Genomic DNA, 5,158 nt, shown 5'->3' with positions numbered 1-5,158 from the left:
ACAAAAAAAAACATCATTACATGGATGTTAAAAGTAAAGATATGTGTTTGAAATCCAACGGATCTATTGTATATATAAGGCCCATGTAATCTATTGTTTATTATCATTATTTATAAATAATAATGTATTAAACTTGAAATATAACAATTATAGTATTTATTATATATAATAAAAACCAAGTTAGTTGTGAATAGTATATATGTTTTTTAGATTTTAGCCACAAAATAGAATAATTTTGGTTTTAGACTTTGACTACAATATTTTTATATGTTGACATGTTTGGTTTCTACGAAAAAAATAAATTATATAAATTGTTTCTATATTTTTCAAAAAAAAAAAAAGTCCATATGCAGTTTTTGTTTTTGCTTTTTTTTTTTTTTTGTCTTTTTTGTTTTCTGTTTTTTGTTTTTTGTTTTTTTTTTTGTTTTTTTTTGTTTGTTTGTTTTTTTTTTTTGTAGTAGTCTATGTCTTTAAATAATATACTTTTTGGGCTTCAGACTTTGGTCACAAGACTTTAGTATGTTAGCATATTTAATATATTTGTAGAAAATAAAATATAAAATTTTCCCTATACGAAATGTTTTTTTTTTTATAGCAAATGGTCTATGTGTTCAAAATAGTAGAAAATTTGTATATGCTTAATAGAAAATTTTACAGTTACATCCTTTGCAAAAAAGACATTGGAACTTATGAGTTTGACAAATACAATTGAAAATTAATACATCCCACAAAGGAGGAAGGGGACAATTTCTATTATAAGTAAAAATCTGACTTTAAACAAAATTAATTAATAAGTGGTATATAACTTTTGACATGTTCAACTATCTATTCTGATTCTTTTTAATTTCTCTTTTTCTGATTATATCATTTGATCCAATAATAATTTACCTTTTTGGTTTTGAAGGAGTTCATTGACATGCTTTTTTTCTTAAAGTTCGGTCAAATATTTCTGCATAGATTTCTTTCAGAGATGCATTTGTTCCAAACATTGGAAATAGTCAAAGGTAAATACTTTATCTGTTTATCATGCTGTTTTTACCTTTTTCTTTTTATTTCCCTTTATTTCTTCTTTATATTTCTTTTTTCAAAAGACATACCATGCCTTGTTCTTCCTTTTTTTTTCCAGATAAGACGTTGCTTTTATTCATATAATGGTCTGTAAAATACATACGTAATATAACTAAAAATACTAGAGTATAATTCATTTGATTACAAGTTTAAATTAAAAAATACGTATTATTAATTGAATTATTTATTTCAAACTATAACAAAATTAACTAATGCAAATGATGAACTTGAAACAAAAGAACAATGTGTTGAATATAGAACCTTGATATGTATTGATGATAATTCATGTCATTAAAATATATGAAAATCAATAAATGATTTACTTTATACACCTAAAATCATAAAAAAAAAATATGCGTAATAAATAAAAAAGTTATAAATGATGTACTCTGTACGCCTAAAATCATTAAAAATATGGGAAATAGAAAAATAAAAAATAAAAATCCGACCTGCCGGATTCGAACCAGCGACCTAAGGATGGCTATGTTAACACTACAGTCCTCCGCTCTACCAACTGAGCTAAGGTCGGTTTGATGTCTAGTCTATTTGTAGATAGTATATAAAATAACTTCATATAGGTTATTATTTTGTAACTTAAAAATAAGTGTGATATCATTTCACAGCTTAATTAAATCACGTAATTGATATATTTGTGGAAAATTGAAGTATAAATTTTATGATTCATTGTGTTAATACACGAAAATTTGTACACAAGTTTAATTTATAAATAATATTGACAACATTTAACAAAATCAAATAAACAATTTCAATTTTAAATAGAAATATATAAAGTCACAAAAGTATGGAAAGGGTTATAAAAAACAATTGAGTTATGAAAACGTCACACGATGTCACTCAATATCCTTCAAACTTGTGTCACTTTGTACTTTATACCAAACTTTGATAAAATATTAAAAATAAAAAATAAACAAAAAAATACCTTTAAGTTAAAATTGTTTTATGCGATAATTTGATAGTTAACAAATAAACTATTATGTTGGTTTTAAGTGTATGTCGTTTAATTTGTACATTGTAAGTGTGAACTTTCAAATTATCTTTTAAATACAAATTGTTGGATATTAAGAGGTGTTATCAATGACATGATATATGTGATATGGAATGTTTTCGTCCACATAAATGCAAGGCTAGTCCAGATCGATTTAAGGTCCGAGGCAAAATAAAAAACAAAACCCTTTACATAGTAAAAAAGTTAATAAGGAAAGTCGGTTCCAAACATTAGGGGTGCGTTTAGTTGTGAAAAAATGGGCCGTTTTCCGGAAAAAAATTCCAAGAAAAATGAGAATTTTGAAAATGCGTTTAGTTCGTCTATTTTTCTAAATTTTTCACGGAAAATGAAAATTTTCCGTTTTCTAAAATTACAAAGAAGTTGGAAAATTTTGGAAAACTGATAATCATTGTTTTCCACATTTTTCTAATTCCAAAATTTTTCTATAAACACACACCCACTCCACCCCATCTACCTCTATCTACCCCCCCCCCCCACACACCCATTCGCACACACACCCACAAACACCCACTCACACATACACACACCAACCCACACACACCCACACACACACACACATACATACATAGCCCCCCACACACATACACATACATACCCACCCACAAACACACACACATACATACCCACCCCCCCACACACACACACACCCACCCGCGCACACACACACCCCCACCAACTTCCCCCCCCCCCCCCCCCCACACACACACACCCACACACACCCACCCGCACACACACATACCAACCCACAAACACACACACACACATACATACCCACCCATACACACACACACCAACCCCCCCCCCCCCCCCACACACACACACATACATACTCACCCACACCCACCCACAAACACACACATACATACATACATACCCCCACAAACACACACTCGCACCCCCAACCACCCAACACCATCACGACAATCACCGACCTACCATCACCACCACCACCACCACTAACCTGTCACTAGCACCACCACCACCGCTGCCGCCTGTCATCACCACCACTAACACAATTGCCGCCGCCACCACCATCGCCTGTCATCACTACCACCGCCGCCGACCCACTACCGTCACCGCCCCCACCCACACCTTACCACCGCTACCGTTTTTTTAAAATGAAAACTGATAGAAAAATATACATCTAAACACGTTTTCTAATTTTCTAAAACTGAAAATGAAAAATAAATAAGTTTAACTAAACACGTTTTCTAAATTTTTCAATGAAAAATTAAAACGGAAAACGAAAATCGAAAAGGGAAAACAAAAAATGGAAAATGAAAACTATTTTTCCGTAACTAAACACAACCTAATAGTCTGCATTTTCATTTTCATGTGTATGATTGATATTAGAAGTATCAACTTTTTTTTTATATATAAATTTATCTATATATCATTCTATAGATAGTTTTCGGTTGTTTTGGTTTTTTGTTTTGTTTTGTTTTTTTTTTTTTTCTTATTTCACTTTCAAATAAATGTTTTTTAGGAAAATATTTTTCTATTTAAACTTAAATAAAAAAAAATAATGAGAAAAAGAAGTAAAAAAACAAAGCACCTAGTTGTAATATCCATTGATATCAGTTCTGAAATATGAAATCAACAAGAAGGTAACAAACAATAAGATTAAGATTGTTTCTCTTACTTTTTTAATTTAACTACAAAAATGAAAAAAAAAAAAAAACTGGTAATAAAAAATTAAGAGAAATAAGAATCAAAATTTCAAAATCACTAAATAAAAAATCAATAAAATCATAAATCCATTTTCAAAATCATGAATGTATTAAATAAGTTGTCAGTGAAACAACAAATGACTAAAATAAAAAATCAGGAAACCGATAAATCTATTTTCATAATCATTAATATAAGGTATCGGTTTTCAGAATCATTAAAATCAGAAATCGATTTCCAGAATAACGAATACAATAAATCAATTTTTACAATCAGAATTAAAAAAAAAAATAGACTTCAGAACTCAAAATCAGAAAATCAACTTTCATAAATTAAATTTTTAAAAAAAATCATAATCATGGAAATTAAAATTTAGAAATCATAACAATAAATTAAACGTATTGTTTGTTTGAAATAGCCAATAATCAATCGTTCAATCAAATAGAAATCGATTTTCAAAATCCAGTATTCACTCTTTTATATGTATCAATTTTAAGAAGCATTGTTTGAGATTTTTTGATTCTTTCTAGTTACTAAGCGAGTACAAAAAAGCAAACACGAAGACAATGGTGGAACTTAAGAGTGAGAGACCGAGAGTCGAACTGCCGAAGACTAAGGTATGAAACTAAAAATCAAAATTTTAGCATTCCTGATGTTTTGGCTCCAATTAGTTCCATCTGTGACATATGTTGCTTTTAATCTAATTTATTGCCTTAATACATAAGGAAAAAAATATCTCTATAATCTATAATTAGAGGATGTATAAAAAAGGGGACCTAAAAATTAGAAACCCTGTGCTATTGCCTATATTGTCCCACCCATTGGCATGACTCTGCGTAGATGCCAATCATATATGATTAAATGGCATATGGTTATCTTTTAAAATAAACCAATACGAATGGTTTGAAAAACCCACTTCAAGTGAAATCTCTGATCATCAAAAAGCAAGAATGTTGTCGTTTTCTTTCTCGAATTTGTGATGGACCAACAACCTCCAACTCATACCTAGAGAATACATTCCTATTTGCTTTTGTCCTCACATAGCTAAGAAACACGAGTTGCAGTAACATTAAAGAATACTATTTAAGTCAATAACAAAACCATCCACATTTAGTTTAATTCCTATAATATGAGGAATTTGATTCATTTTCCTCTGTTGGGAATGCATGCAAAATGATTGTCAAGGCTTGAATGCATGACTGAACATGGAGAATGAGAGAGCAGGAGCCTTACGAGATTTAAGCACCACTTCAAATCACTTATGATCATTTTGGTTTTTCTTTTAAGGATCTTCACACAAGGAAAAAGCACCTAGGTGCAAAGTCCAAAAAAGCTCTCCAGCTTGATAAAGGTCTATGAGACGTATGATGTCTGACATTCGGAAAGCAAATAGTT

At 30.0% G+C, this 5,158-nt stretch overlaps 1 non-coding gene across 1 annotated transcript; it reads right to left on the bottom strand.

Moving 5' to 3' along the window:
* Positions 1-1,511: 1,511 nt before the first annotated feature.
* On the bottom strand, positions 1,512-1,597 carry TRNAY-GUA (transfer RNA tyrosine (anticodon GUA)). Its single transcript is given in 2 exon segments — positions 1,512-1,547; positions 1,561-1,597. It is a non-coding gene; the product is annotated as a tRNA-Tyr (tRNA).
* Positions 1,598-5,158: the final 3,561 nt, after the last annotated feature.

The sequence above is a fragment of the Lactuca saligna genome, chromosome 7, assembly GCF_052625555.1.
Source record: "Lactuca saligna cultivar CGN05327 chromosome 7, ASM5262555v1, whole genome shotgun sequence".
Classification (NCBI taxonomy): Eukaryota; Viridiplantae; Streptophyta; class Magnoliopsida; order Asterales; family Asteraceae; genus Lactuca; species Lactuca saligna.
The sequence above is the reverse complement of the archived record's forward strand: the minus strand, read 5'-3'. Positions and strand labels throughout refer to the sequence as shown.